General features: G+C 45.4%; 1 protein-coding gene across 10 annotated transcripts in view; it reads left to right on the forward strand.

Annotated features, from left to right (window-relative positions):
- The window catches only part of LOC121546201 (pleckstrin homology domain-containing family A member 5-like), a 183,370-nt gene that overhangs the window by 71,015 nt on the left and 95,807 nt on the right, over positions 1–16,548 (forward strand). The window lies entirely within an intron of this gene.

The raw sequence follows: 16,548 nt of genomic DNA on the forward strand, positions 1-16,548 counted from the left end.
GATTAGAACATTGCCATGGGTTATAGAGATGTTGGGTCCGTCTGTCCATCTGTCCATCTGTCTGTCTCCTGTAGCTCACACATCTGGACTGGTCTTTCAACACAACTTGTGACTGACAGACAGCTGAGAGCTTCATCAACACACACACACACATCAGCTGGCTGATTGAAACTCTGCTCGCTGAAATATGCTTATAGATATTTGAATACTACTTAGTTAAACCCTTTTACTTCATGGGGGGCCTGGTTCATCCGCAAACTTCCTCCAGTGGGCTCGGTGTTGTTTTTTTTCAAGGATGTGATTAGAAGCGAGACGGGAGTACTAGAGGAAGTACTATTTCCTCTGAGTGTAAGACTGATACTGGAACGTAATAGATTTATCTACACTCACACACAGCATTTCTAGTAAGCAACAGCCAAAATTACAACAGCCTTGACTGCACAAATGAATAAGATGGGTGCCAACAAGGAGAATCGTCTGCAACCAGTAGTGTGAGTGTGGGTTTTTCTGTGCTCTGTGCTATGATCTGTCAGAATGTGACCCAATTAGCATCTGTAGAACCAAGTGTCCTCTGGCTCTGATGGTCAGTGTTCTGGCTCCAGTGGTCAGTACAGATGACTCTCCAGCAGTCTGGGCCAAGGTCCAGTGCCAGGGGTCAGATCATGGCAGAACTAGAGCAGGACAGCCTGGTCCAGTCCCCTCATTGCCCTAGTAGCTCCAGCTGTCCACATGCACCCCCCTGCCCTCTGCCCTCTGCACATCAGTACCAGTTGTTCCCCTACCATAGCTCAGTGTCTAACCCAGGGATGGGCAACTTTGATGGGGGTGGGGACCACAAAATATCAGAACTCATGAGGGGCCGCAGTGGCTTGCGGGTCTGCATACCCACATCCATACCCACACATGCAGTCAGAGCCGGCCCTAGCCTTTTGGGGGCCCTAAGCAAAATGTTATGCCCCCTTCGAGTTAATTTCCTGCAATTCTACAACATTTTCTACAACTCTCAAAAGGAAGTTGAGACCCCAACTGAATCCCCCCCCCCCAAAAAAAACGACATTTGATTGGAAATTGATCTGCGGGCCGACAAAAGGGGGACCTCAGCCGCCAGTTGCCCACACCTGGTCTAACCGATCTGTTAATTCATAGACTGGGGATTTGACATAGTCCTTCAGAGCAGTCTGTCTGTGTGACTCAGTCATCACTCAGTGTTTGCAGAAATAAAGACATGAAGCTTCAGCTGTGTTGCTCAGTCAGTAGAGCATGGTGCTTGCAACGCCGAGGGAGGGAGGGAGAGAGGGAGAGGATATAATGTCTGTTGCCTGTGTTTGTGTCCAAAGTGCAGTCAGGGTTCAGTACATCCCAGTGTATAGTATTTATTGCCATTTTGCATTATGTACACCAGGAACATACACTCAGTGTACAAAACATTAGGAACACCTGCTCTTTCCATGACATAAACTATCCAGGTAAAAGTTATGATCCCTTACTGATGGCACTTGTTAAATCCACTTCAATCAGTGTAGATAAAAGGGGAGGAGACAGGTTAAAGAAGGATTTTTAAGCCTTGAGACAATTGAGACATGGATTGTGTATGTGTGCCACCAGAGGGTGAATGGGCAAGACAAAATATTTAAGTGCTTTGAATGGGGTATGGTAGTATGTGCCAGGCACACCGGTTTGAGTGTGTCAAGAACTGCAACGCTGGGTTTTTCACACTCAACAGTGTCCTGTGTGTATCAAGATTGGTCCACCACCCAAAGGACATCCAGCCAACTTGACACAACTATGGGAAGCATTGGAGTCAACATGGGCCAGCATCCCTGTGGAACGGTTTCGACACTTTGTAGAGTCCATGCCCCGACGAATTTAGGCTGTTCTGAGGGGAAAAGAGGGGGTGCAACTCAATATTAGGAAGGTGTTCCTAATGTTTTGTACACAGTGTACAGCTCAGCTGGTATTTCAAATTCAGCACACAGGTGTGTTGACATCTCAAACGTAATATACAGTAATGATATAGAAGCATTAAGATGGAAAAAAAAGTACTAATTTGTAAGGGAATGGCAGACCACTGATGCACCAAGGACACTACATTATGGTCTGACTGTTTCATATTTCCCATTAGCAATTTTAGACTAATGACAGCTGTTTTCAATTTTTGCCTAATTACTGTGTATTTGTGTGTGTGTGTGTGTGCGTGTGTGTGTGTGTGTGTGTGTGTGTGTGTGGGGGGGTTCAGATAACACAGCCAGTCTCTCCCAATACTGCCTTCCTCTGCATATGTGATGAGTCTGTAGAGACCTCTTACAGCCTGTCTACCTATGTCTGCTGCCTACGGGCTACACATTGACAGATGCTTTCTGGAGACCACGGCAGAGAACACACACGCACACACACCCGCGCACACACAAACACACACACGTGCGCTCACGAACACACATATTGTCTGTCTGTAACATACACTTTGTCTGTCTGTCATTGGGCAAAGATTGCTATGGGGAAAACACACACACACACACTGACACACACACACAGACAAATACGTACACTCTCAGGAGAGACAGACAGAGCGAGAGGGGGAGCTGTCGAGCTGAGTGCAGTTAAGATGTGATTGCGTAACCATCTCTGTGCTGTGCGGCTATGTGAAACCCAGCCCCAAACCTCCCTCCATTCTGGCTCTAGTTCTTCATATAATATAATGGTCTCGTACGCAGTTTTGAAAAGAATCTCCTGCAGGCAACTGTATTGTTATTCCACACTGAGTCTTCTCTGATGTTAAGGGTTCATTTAGAGGATGATATGATCATATCATCTAAAACTCCTAACAATAGATGAGACAAGGCAATGCAGTTATTTTCCTCGTTCCGTTATGGTTAAAACCCTCTGACTTCCTACAGTGAGATCAGAGAAGATATTTCAGATGACAGTTAGGATGCCTCTGTAATCCCCACCCGTTACCTAGGCAGCTTAATGATGACATTTATCAGGTAAACAGACAGACCGGACCCGACCGGACCGCTGTGAATCCCACTGCTACCACAATAAAGACGTCTAATATGAGGCGTCGTCGTGGCACATGAGTGAAATCACATTTGTGTTTGGGTAAGTGGAAGAGGGGAAGGTAATGAAATGTAATTGTTACTGTCGACTCTCTTCTCTACAGAAGAGCTGTTTGCTGATGCTAATGAGACGCAGATGTGTGTGCGTGCCTTACGGAAATGTAATAATTTAATAATGTTGATTTTACCTCTCGAGGGGAGATGGAAAGCTTCTGTTCTCTATGTGTTTATCGTCAAGTGTTTGAGTGAAACTCTCAAGGTCTCATTTCTGTTCTTGGCTCAGCTTCTATCTCTAGTTGAGGGGTGTTGTTGAGGTGTGATGTTAAAATACTTTTCTTTCTCCAAGGCCAAAACTATAAAGTGATGCATTTTTGTGTCTTCTGGCAGAATGGTGGTGTGTGCTTCCAGGTAGCTCATTCCCCACGCTAACCTACAGGGACTTACCACCTTCCTGAAATGTTCTGAAAACAAAGATTTAGCAGTCTACTTGCTATCCTGTAGATATACTCTGTTTCCCAAAGGTCCATCAGCAATGATCTTCCAAATCCCTCAATACTTCATAGCAATACAATAACTCCTTTCACCCAGCCTAACCCCAGGTGGTCTGAATAAGGTCTGTTATAAGCAGTGTTGGTATTCACCACAGTTCCTCCTGTTGGTGTGAGCTGTAGGGCAACCAAATCTCTCTTTCCTCCTCTCCTTTTCTTTACCCATTACAGATTCTGTTTCTTTAGTTTCCTCTCTCATGTTTGCCCATATTTATGCTGTGTGGTATGCTTCAGAAGTGATCTCTGTGTCTCTGATGATCTGAGAGCTGCTCTTAGCTGCTAAGGAAGGAGACAGCTAGCTAAGCACACACACACAGGCTCACAAATATGAACACACACGCGCACACTGAAAGCCCAGCTGTGATGTTATCCGAGGAAGATTAACAAACAAACAAACAAACATACATACACACACACACACACACACACACACACACACACACACACACACACACACACACACACACACACACACAGAGAGTGGGCTGTCAAGGTGAACGCAGCATGGTCACCAACTCCTGCATAATGACACAGAGGCACAGCAGTTCCTCTTTGAAACGTTATTTGCCTGGGATTTGTTTTAGCCAGAATAAAAGGTTCCGGGCCGTTCACTACCCTGCCTGATATTTCCCCTGGGTCTAGGCGGGAAGAAAAAACGATCTCTGATTTAGGAGAAGGAAAGTTGGTTGGATGGCTGGCTCACAGTAATCTTTCTTCCACATAATAAACACAGTATGCAGTTCTCCTCATGAACACACACATCTGCATGCACGTACATGCACGCGCACACACACACACACACGAGAAAGAGACACACGAGAGATACACACACACATGTTTGGTCTGTAGTCATGGGGACTGCAGGCAGGTCTGATTGTGGCTGATAATTGTCTGCTAAATGACTCAAATGTAAATGTGAATAATTGGCTGGAACATTTACATAATGAGAAAAAAGTGGAAGGTTTCATTAGCATTTTATTACCCTTGTCTCAGTTCTCTTTTTGTCTTGTATTCTTATACTATCTGATTTACATTGTAGCCCGTACAATATAAAGCACTTTGAACACCTGGAAAACAACCATTTACATCTTATCCATTATGCATTATCATTATAATTCATACCATTACAATGCTAGAGAGTGTATTGCTATGATAATGTTATGCTATGATAATGCTATTTTTCCATTGCAGTTGGATGTGTTAGTCACCTGACACACACACACACACCTAAACATCACACAGTTATTATTAATTTGACAGTTGATCTGTCTGCGTGTGTGTGACTCAGGTGTGAGGAGAAAGGATATTACATGTGCTGATCTCACCAGATATAATACATTAGGAACCAGAACCTGCTCTCACTTGGTGATGATTGATAATCCCAACTCAGCGGGGGTTTATTGCTTTTTGACTGTGAGACAGCAGGACAGCTATTATATTGTGTGGGTTGGAGGGAGAGAGAGGCTCGCATTCAGCTGTAATTGCCTTAACAGAGCTGTAAATGTAATGCAGAGTTGCAGATACTTAAGCTGCACGTCTGTCTCTCATCCAGTCAACATTACTCACTACGACGAGGGAAGGCAATAGCCATACCATTGTAGCGATTGAGGGGGAACAGCCAGAGAGGGGCATGAACCAGCAAGCAACAATGTCATTGTGTGTGCCATAAAGGTCCAGACCTCTTGGCTGAGGTCGTATGCACTCAAATATAGGGAGGCTACGCTGTCTTTTCACCTTGAGCCTGAGTGTCCGTGTGCTTTTAAACCGTTCAACAGAACAGACCGGGAACATTTACACAACTAGTGTGTCTTTAACAGACAAAAGAAAGAAATGATCCAAGTGTCCTTTTTCATGTCCATACTCAAACCTATTCAGGCATCAGTAGAATGGCAAAAGAAAGTGGATTTTTAGCTCCGCTACATGTTGGAGGATGACTGCTCGGCGTGGTTATTCCCATGGTCTTTCAGCCGTGCATACAGCCGTGAGGATGTCTAGTTACGCATACACACACACACACACACACACACACCTGTGAGGATGTAGTTATGAAATGTATGCACTCACTAACTGTAAGTCGCTCTGGATAAGAGCGTCTGCTAAGTGACTTAAATGTAAATGTATCTAACCACTGGGCTTGATTCTGACTGACAGAGAGACAGAGCATGTATAAACGCATTACCCTGTGTGTGTGGTGTGCGTGTGCGTGTGCGTGTGGGTGTCTCCAGGCTGTGTGTGTGAGGGGCATAAGGTCTCTGAAAGCTCTGTCAGGCAAGAGAGCTTTAACCGCTGCTGTCTGATTCACTTGACTGAGAGAGTGTTGAATTTCCCCCTGTGCATTGTGACAGAGCCTGACAATCAGTAGAACTAGAATGTCTGTAGGAGAGAACCTAGAAGTTAGGTAGCTAGAATCAGTTGGATAGAATCTCTACTCAGTCAGCTCGTCTGTCACCTTCATCTTATTGGATTTGGTAACGAAGCGCCATCCTCCCTCTCTCTCTCTCTCCCTCTCTCTTTCTCGCTCTCGCTCTCGCTCTCGCTCTCTCAATTCAATTCAATTTAAGGGCTTTATTGGCATGGGAAACGTATGTTAACATTGCCAAAGCAAGTGAAGTAGATAGTAAACAAAAGTGAAATAAACAATAAATATTAACAGTAAACATTACACTCAGAAGTTCCAAAAGAATGAAGACATTTCAAATGTCATATTATGTATATATACAGTGTTGTAACAATGTGCAAATAGTTAAAGTACAAATGGGGAAAATAAATAAACATAAATATGGGTTGTATTTACAATGGTGTTTGTTCTTCACTGGTTGCCCTTTTCTTGTGGCAACAGGTCACAAATCTTGCAGCTGTGATGACACACTGTGGTTTTTCACCCAGTAGATAAGGGAGTTTATCAAAATTGGGTTTGTTTTCGAATTCTTTGTGGATCGCTGTAATCTGAGGGAAATATGTGTCTCTAATATGGTCATACATTTGGCAGGAGGTCAGGAAGTGCAGCTCAGTTTCCGCCTCATTTTGTGGGCAGTGTGCACATAGGCAGACCTGGCTCTCATGAGAAGGCAGGCTATGGCGGCCTTTCTCAATAGCAAGGCTATGCTCACTGAGTCTGTACATAGTCAAAGCTTTCCTTAAGTTTGGGTCAGTCACAGTGGTCAGGTATTCTGCCACTGTGTACTCTCTGTTTAGGGCCAAATAGCATTCTAGTTTACTCTGTTTTTTTGTTTGTTCTTTCCAATGTGTCAAGTAATTCTCTTTTTATTTTCTCATGATTCGGTTGGGTCTAATTGTATTGTTGTTGTTGTTGTTGTTGTTGTTGTCCTGGGGCTCTGTGGGGTCTGTTTGTGTTTGTGAACAGAGCCCCAGGACCAGCTTACTTAGGGGACTCTTCTCCAAGTTCATCTCTCTGTAGGTGATGGCTTTGTTATGGAAGGTTTGGGAATCGCTTCCTTTTAAGTGGTTATAGAATTTAACGGCTCTTTTCTGGAATTTGATAATTAGCGGGTATTGGCCTAATTCTGCTCTGCATGCATTATTTGGTGTTTTACGTTGTACACGGAGGATGTTTTTGCAGAATTCTGCATGCTGAGTCTCAATTTGGTGTTTGTCCCATTTTGTGAGTTCTTGGTTGGTGAGCGGACCCCAGACCTCACAACCATAAAGGGCAATGGGTTCTATAACTGATTCAAGTATTTTTAGCCAGATCCTAATTGGTATGTCAAATTTTATGTTCCTTTTGATGGCATAGAATGCCCTTCTTGCCTTGTCTCTCAGATCGTTCACAGCTTTGTGGAAGTTACCTGTGGCGCTGATGTTTAGGCCGAGGTATGTATAGTTTTTTGTGTGCTCTAAGGCAACGGTGTCTAGATGGAATTTGTATTTGTGGTCCTGGCAACTGGACCTTTTTTGGAACACCATTTTTTTTTGTCTTACTGAGATTTACTGTCAGGGCCCAGGTCTGACAGAATCTGTGCAGAAGAACTAGGTGCTGCTGTAGGCCCTCCTTGGTTGGTGACAGAAGCACCAGATCATCAGCAAACAGAAGACATTTGACTTCAGATTCTAGTAGGGTGAGGCCGGGTGCTGCAGACTGTTCTAGTGCCCTCGCCAATTCGTTGATATATATGTTGAAGAGGGTGGGGCTTAAACTGCATCCCTGTCTCACCCCACGGCCCTGTGGAAAGAAATGTGTGTGTTTTTTGCCAATTTTAACCGCACACTTGTTGTTTGTGTACATGGATTTTATAATGTTGTATGTTTTTCCCCCAACCCCACTGTCCATCAATTTGTATAGCAGACCCTCATGTCAAATTGAGTCAAAAGCTTTTTTGAAATCAACAAAGCATGAGAAGACTTTGCCTTTGTTTTGGTTTGTTTGTTTGTCAATTAGGGTGTGCAGGGTGAATATGTGGTCTGTCGTACGGTAATTTGGTAAAAAGCCAATTTGACATTTGCTCAGTACATTGTTTTCACTGAGGAAATGAACTAGTCTGCTGTTAATGATAATGCAGAGGATTCTCCCAAGGTTGCTGTTGACGCATATCCCACGGTAGTTATTGGGGTCAAATTTGTCTCCACTTTTGTGGATTGGGGTGATCAGTCCTTGGTTCCAAATATTGGGGAAGATGCCAGAGCTAAGTATGATGTTAAAGAGTTTAAGTATAGCTAATTGAAATTTGTGGTCTGTATATTTTATCATTTAATTGAGGATACCATCAACACCACATGCCTTTTTGGGTTGGAGGGTTTGTATTTTGTCCTGTAGTTCATTCAATGTAATTGGAGAATCCAGTGGGTTGTGGTAGTCTTTAATAGTTGATTCTAAGATTTGCATTTGATCATGTATATTTTTTTGCTGTTTGTTCTCTGTTATAGGGCCAAAAAGATTGGAGAAGTGGTTTACCCATACATCTCCGTTTTGGATAGATAACTCTTTGTGTTGTTGTTTGTTTAGTGTGTTCCAATATTCCCAGAAGTGGTTAGAGTCTATGGATTCTTCAATTACATTGAGCTGATTTCTGACATGCTGTTCCTTCTTTTTCCTTAGTGTATTTCTGTATTGTTTTAGTGATTCACCATAGTGAAGGCGTAGGCTCAGGTTTTCTGGGTATCTATGTTTTTGGTTGGATAGGTTTCTCAATTTCTTTCTTAGGTTTTTGCATTCTTCATCAAACCATTTATCACTGTTGTTACTTTTCTTTGGTTTTCTGTTAGAGATTTTTAGATTTGATAGGGAAGCTGAGAGGTCAAATATACTGTTTAGGTTTTCTACTGCCAAGTTTACACCTTCACTATTACAGTGGAACGTTTTGTCCAGGAAGTTGTCTAGAATGGGTTGACTTTGTTGTTGCCTAATAGTTTTTTGGTAGGTTTCAACACGACTTTCCTTCCATCTATAGCATTTCTTAATATTATTCAGTTCCTTTGGCTTTGATGCCTCATGATTGAGTATTGCTCTGTTCAAGTAGACTGTGCTTTTGCTGTGGTCTGATAGGGGTGTCAGTGGGCTGACTGTGAACGCTCTGAGAGACTCTGGGTTGAGGTCAGTGATAAAGTAGTCTACAGTACTACTGCCAAGAGATGAGCTATAGGTGTACCTACCATAGATGTCCCCTCGAAGACTACCATTGACTATGTACATACCCAGGGTGCGACAGAGCTGCTGGAGTTGTGACCCGTTTTTGTTGGTTATGTTGTCGTAGTTGTGCCTAGTGAGGCATATGGGGGAGGGAATGCTGTCACCTCCAGGTAGGTGTTTGTCCCCCTGTGTGCTGAGGGTGTCAGGTTCTTGTCCAGTTCTGGCATTTAGGTCACCACAGACTAGTACATGTCCCTGGGTCTGGAAATGATTGATTTCTCCCTCCAGGATGGAGAAGCTGTCTTCATTAAAGTATGGGGATTCTAGTGGGGGGATATAGGTAGCACACAGGAGGACATTTTTCTCTGTTGAGATCATTTCCTTTTGAATTTCTAACCAAATGTAAAATGTTCCTGTTTTGATTAATTTAATAGAGTGAGTTAGGTCTGCTCTATACCAAATTAGCATACCCCCTGAGTCCCTTCCCTGTTTCACACCTGGTAGTTTGGTGGATGGGACTACCAGCTCTCTGTAACCTAGAGGGCAACCAGTGGGTCCGTCTCCTCTATACCATGTTTCTTGTAGGATGACAATGTCTGTATTTCCAATTTCTTTGGTGAAGTCCAGATTCCTGCTCTTTAGGCCAAAGGCAGATGACCTCAGGCCTTGGATATTCCAGGATGAAATAGTGAAGGCTTTGTATTTACATTTTACATTTTAGTCATTTAGCAGACGCTCTTATCCAGAGCGACTTACAGGAGCAATTAGGGTTAAGTGCCTTGCTCAAGGGCACATTTACGTCATTTAGCAGACGCTCTTATCCAGAGCGACTCACCAATTGGTGCGTTCACCCTATAGCCAGTGGGATGGGGTAGAAGGGGGGGGGGTAGAAGGATTACTTTATCCTATCCCAGGTATTCCTTAAAGAGGTGGGGTTTCAAATGTCTCCGGAAGGTGGTGAGTGACTCCGCTGTCCTGGCGTCGTGAGGGAGCTTGTTCCACCATTGGGGTGCCAGAGCAGCGAACAGTTTTGACTGGGCTGAGCGGGAACTATGCTTCCGCAGAGGAAGGGGAGCCAGCAGGCCAGAGGTGGATGAACGCAATGCCCTCGTTTGGGTGTAGGGACTGATCAGAGCCCGAAGGTACAGAGGTGCCGTTCCCCTCACTGCTCCATAGGCAAGCACCATGGTCTTGTAGCGGATGCGAGCTTCAACTGGAAGCCAGTGGAGTGTGCGGAGGAGGGGGGTGACGTGAGAGAACTTGGGAAGGTTGAACACCAGACGGGCTGCGGCATTCTGGATGAGTTGTAGGGGTTTAATGGCACAGGCAGGGAGGCCAGCCAACAGCGAGTTGCAGTAGTCCAGACGGGAGATGACAAGTGCCTGGATTAGGACCTGTGCCGCTTCCTGTGTAAGGCAGGGTCGTACTCCATAAAGTGTCCATAAAGTGTCTAATGTTGTTGGTTGTGTGGTTTGGCCTCAGGCCAGTAATTGTGAGCAGAGCCTTCACTATTTCTGAGCATCTGGTACATGCCATTGGCTTGGGCTAGTGTAAGAGTGGGTGTTGGGCCTGTTTGCCTGCTCATGGCCTGGCCGTATGTGTGGCTTTCATGTTGAGGCCCTATTTTTGGGAGTGGGGGGCTTGGGGTGGGAAGGAGGGGCATAGGTCTGATCTGAGGGGGCCTTAATGGGGTGTGGGCATGGTTGACTTGGGGGGGAGTTAATTGGTGGGGGTGGGGGTGTAGATGTGGTTGATGGTGCTGTGGTCTGGATGTAGGTCCTCTCTGCGGGGGTCCTCTATGTGTAGGTCCTGGGGGGGGGTCCCGCAGGTCTGGGAGAGTGTCTTGCTGGTCTGGGTGGGGTGTCTGTTGATCTGTTGCTCCTGTGTGAGGTGTTGGGTCTGCGGTTGAGGGCGATATCCTTTAGGGTCCGGGCGAAGGTCGGCACTGCTGCCTTGTATAGGTGGACCTGGTCATGAAGGCTGTTCACATCCAGGGTGGAGTGGTGGGCCAGGTAGACATTTGGTTTTGATGCACAGTCACGGGAAATACTTGCGTTTACCCTCTGTATGGTAGCAGGGTGGAAGTCTTTTCGTGGTAACAGGGTTGAGATAACCACTTGTGCATTGGGGAAAGTAGAAGTGCTCTGGCCACCCTTTCCTGCTGTGTTCTCAGGTCGTTTGTGCCTGTGTGTATTATTATGTGGCTGGGTGATCCTAGTCGGTCCTCAGACAGAAGGGCGCGCTGGGTGTTTGGACACCAGAGTTTAGACACTGTGCGTTTTGGAAATTTTTCCTGTTTGAGTCCATAAGGAGTTATAATCTGTGGCTTGTGTATGTCCTCAGTGGGTGTGGGGGGGTCGTCATGAGGGCTATCAGGGTGTCTGACAGGGGGGTTGCTCAGAGGGGTTGGGGTCCCCAGGGCTTGGGGTTCTTCATTTGTTTGTCTGGCTGTGATGTCGAGGCTATGGTCAGGGTCTAGGGTGTACTGTTCTGCTGTGGTGTCGAGACTTTGGCCAGGATCTGAGGTGGGCTGTTCTGCTGGCTTCTCTGTGGGGGTGGCCAGCTCTCTAATGGGTTGTTCTCTGTCACCTGTCATCGTTCTCACCTTCTCCTCCAGAACCTCTCCTCTAGTGCTCTGTTCTTCTCCTGCTCCTGCTCTTTCTCCTGTTGATGTTGTCTCACCACAGTCCAGAGTGCAGACATGTCTCTCTCTACCTCCAGCTCTCCAGGTCTAGTTAAGGGGGTGTTGTTGTGCTGGACTGTCTGGGTCTGTGCTGACTGGAGTGTGTTCACCTGCTGTTCCAGCTCCACCTGCCTTACCTCCAGCTGGGTGAATTTATCCTTCATTTCAATGAGGGAGTAGTACTCTGTGCTGGGAAGTGAACTTTCTGCTTGGGGTTGCTCTGTGGGGTTATTTAATGAAGAGGTCTGGTCTGACCTGCTCGGGGTAGGGGTATCTTTCTCAAGGGAGAGCTTCTCCTGCTGAGCTATTTCTTTGATTATGTGAAAGTCCAGCTGCTAATTGAAATTGTATCTCTTTGTACTAGCAAGCTTGGTAGCCTTAGCATTTAGTCTCAGTTCCAGGTTGGATGGTGTTTTCAGGTTTCTGTTTGTTTGTCAGAGCATTTGCTGTATAGTTTGAGAATAGTAATCCTTGGTAGTAGAAAGCCTTCCAGGTAATTCTGTCCAAAATCAGGTTGTAGGTTTGGAGTTTTGGTTTGGAATGAAGGTTATGTTGTGGAGGGTAGCATCCTGTATATGTCCCTGCCAAAAAATCCTACTTTATCTAACTCTAAATCTATATTTTTTGTTAAAAATGCAGGAGCAATGTCTTTGAGCTCTCTCTCTCTCTCACTCTCTCTCTCTCTTGCCCAGTCTAATTGTGATTTTGATGTCGTGCAGCTGAATCACAACATGCATCTAATCCCATCAACTCTACCTTCATTACATGCACCACTATTCCTCCTCTCCTCTCCCCTTCCCCCTCCCCTTGGCTCCTCCCCACTCACCAGCACTTTTCTATCTTGTGGAATTATAGAGGGGATCAGTTCAGCATAGCATGACACACTCTTCCTGGCTGTAGAACCAAAACAAGGCTTGCTGGCAGATTCCAGTTGGAGCAGTATCGAGGTACTGCATGAAGAAGGGGAAACATGTCAGTCCAGAGTTCTGGATTGTTGCGTGTCATAGTAGATGTTTACAACCCCTTGTGATTGAAATAGTTAAATAAGAGACAGTGCTTTAGTTTAGACTGAAACAGCACAGTACTGTAGTAGGACAGTCCATCCAGGGGAATGCCCTATCCTATGATACAATTAAAATCCCAAATGACATTCCCATATAGTTAACCACTTTTGAGTGCCTATTTCCCATATAGTGCACTACTTTCGACTAGGGCCACTTACCCCCATAAATGGACTATTTTTGACCAAAGCCACATATAGGGCCCCAACATAAGTCTCTGGTCAAAGTAGTGCACTATACTATACCGAACTATCTGAGACGCAGCCACTGAGCTTGAACGGCCTGGTTGCCCCTAGCAACGTCTTACTCACAGCAAACGTACCGTTTTTGATTAAGGTCAGACGACCCGTTTCTTAAACTCATAATGAGCTTCATCCCCCTCTCCTGCCTCATTAGTTCATCCCTCTCTCTGTTGATAAACCTGTTCCCTACCTTTCTCTCTGACATTTTAATGTGTGGGAGACTCAATTATAGTGAGGGTGTTTTGAGTCCTCCCAGACAATTGTATTATACACTAGCACATTCACTGAAATGAGTCTAGACCCTAGACTCCTAATGCTCTCAGATCCATTTGTAAGGATGTGACGGTCTGCTTCGACTCTTAGTGAAATGTTCTATGGTTGGAAACTGGTGTTGTCCCATAGTCTCACTAAGAGGTGCTACAGACAGACAGACAGACAGGCAGGCAGACCGATAGACAGGCACGTGCGTACACACACACACACACACACACACACACACACACACACACACAGCACCAGTTTAGCAGCAGAGCAGTCATGTGGAAAACATATGCAGAACATAGAGAACCACCGCAAGCAGTAGTTTGAGCGAGTGGTCATAATATGACTGACTGTGAATCTGAGTCATCTCTAGTGGCCTTTTAGCTCACTACTTCTCTCTCCAAACAATGGTTATCACAATGTCTTCTTACTGACATGAGATGCCTTCCATTTCAGGAAGCACTGGAGGCAGATTTGATAGTCATCCAGGATCCATCACCATGACAACTTGTGTTACAACGTTATACATTTTACAACATATTATATTATACATTAAATTGATGTATTGTGCTTTATATCTTGAGGTTTATTCATGTGGTTGTACATTATTATTCTGGATCAGTCTGCATCGATCAATACAATGTGTCCTGGCCTTTGTGTTCCAGCTGGTAGAGGACATGTTCTGATGTCAGCCTCATAATGGACTACAATGAGAAACAAGTGGCTTTGCTCAATGTTTTCAATCATTCATGAGCATTTCTATAACACAGATTGATGAATATGGTGGGTGACAGTTGGGCCTCAACCCGCAACTTTCATTAAAAAAAAATGACAACATTGATGTGCCAATTGCAGACTGTAATTACATAATGCTGGATTTTACCACTGATTAATCCTACAGTAATATGAAATCTGAGATATGCTAAGTGGATGCAGCATCAATGGACAGAGATGTCATCTGAAGATGAATGCCTTCCTGCTAGAGCTCACTACTTTTAATAGGCTGTTTAAAATTACAGCAACTTCCTCTCATCTGCCTAAGCTGAGAGACAACTCTCAGTGGACACTGTGAGGCTGGAGTTGTCTCTGTAAAGCAGCTACACACACACACACACACAGGCACGCATGTACGCTTGCACACACATACTCGTTTGCGCGCCTGATGAGGTTACATTAGTGGGGAAAGCCAGCCCAGCGGAGCAAACATGAGAGAGAGAGAGAGAGAGAGACTGTGTGTGAAGTCTAATCAGACCTCGGTGACGTAAAATATCTCTGTAATGACGGTGGCTGTGGCTCTCACCCTGACCCGACCACAGCACTCTCATCGCTCTCTGTCATTCATCCACATATCCAGGACAAAGACACACACACAGGTGCTGCTTATGGATACTATGAACACTACTAGAACCTGACATATCTACTCTGCTACAGAGATTAACATTAGTGAACTGGCTGCTGTTTGTGAGTCATACAGCAAGACTCACACTGCCTGGTAGAGAGAGGCATGTAACCACACTGCCAGGTAGAGAGAGAGGCATGTAACCACACTGCCAGGTAGAGAGAGAGGCATGTAACCACACTGCCAGGTAGAGAGAGAGGCATGTAACCACACTGCCAGGTAGAGAGAGGCATGTAACCACACTGCCAGGTAGAGAGAGGCATATAACCACACTGCCAGGTAGAGAGAGGCATGTAACCACACTGCCAGGTAGAGAGAGGCATGTAACCACACTGCCAGGTAGAGAGAGGCATGTAACCACACTGCCAGGTAGAGAGAGGCATGTAACCACACTGCCAGGTAGAGAGAGAGGCATGTAACCACACTGCCTGGTAGAGAGAGGCATGTAACCACACTGCCTGGTAGAGAGAGGCATGTAACCACACTGCCAGGTAGAGAGAGAGGCATGTAACCACACTGCCAGGTAGAGAGAGAGGCATGTAACCACTCTGCCAGGTAGAGAGAGGCATGTAACCACACTGCCAGGTAGAGAGAGGCATGTAACCACACTGCCAGGTAGAGAGAGAGGCATGTAACCACACTGCCAGGTAGAGAGAGGCATGTAACCACACTGCCAGGTAGAGAGAGAGGCATGTAACCACACTGCCAGGTAGAGAGAGAGGCATGTAACCACACTGCCAGGTAGAGAGAGGCATGTAACCACACTGCCAGGTAGAGAGAGAGGCATGTAACCACACTGCCTGGTAGAGAGAGAGGCATGTAACCACACTGCCTGGTAGAGAGAGAGGCATGTAACCACACTGCCAGGTAGAGAGAGAGGCATGTAACCACACTGCCTGGTAGAGAGAGGCATGTAACCACACTGCCAGGTAGAGAGAGAGGCATGTAACCACACTGCCAGGTAGAGAGAGAGGCATGTAACCACACTGCCAGGTAGAGAGAGAGGCATGTAACCACACTGCCAGGTAGAGAGAGAGGCATGTAACCACACTGCCAGGTAGAGAGAGAGGCATGTAACCACACTGCCTGGTAGAGAGAGGCATGTAACCACACTGCCTGGTGGAGAGAGGCATGTAACCACACTGCCTGGTAGAGAGAGAGGCATGTAACCACACTGCCAGGTAGAGAGAGAGGCATGTAACCACACTGCCTGGTAGAGAGAGAGGCATGTAACCACACTGCCTGGTAGAGAGAGAGGCATGTAACCACACTGCCTGGTAGAGAGAGGCATGTAACCACACTGCGTAGGAGAGGAGAGATGGAGAGAGAGAAAGGCAGTTATCTGCCAGCTGGTTTTCATATTTCATTCCCTTTCTCGCCTGTGGTGTAAACTTCTGCCTGTTGACTGTTGTTCTCTTGCTCTCTCTCTCTCTCGCTCTCTCTCAATTCAATTTCAATTTAAGGGGTTTTATTGGCATGGGAAACATATGTCTAAGTGAAATAGATGATAAACAAAAGTTAAATAACAAAAAATGAACAGTAAACATTACACTCGCAAAAGTTCCAAAAGAATAAAGACATGTCAAATGTCATTATGTCTATATACAGTGTTGTAACAATGTGCAAATAGTTAAATATGGGTTGTATTTATAATGGTGTTTGTTCTTCACTGGTTGCCCTTTTCTTGTGGTAACAGGTCACAAATCTTGCTGCT

Source organism: Coregonus clupeaformis, unplaced genomic scaffold, assembly GCF_020615455.1.
Source record: "Coregonus clupeaformis isolate EN_2021a unplaced genomic scaffold, ASM2061545v1 scaf0692, whole genome shotgun sequence".
In the NCBI taxonomy this organism is placed as follows: Eukaryota; Metazoa; Chordata; class Actinopteri; order Salmoniformes; family Salmonidae; genus Coregonus; species Coregonus clupeaformis.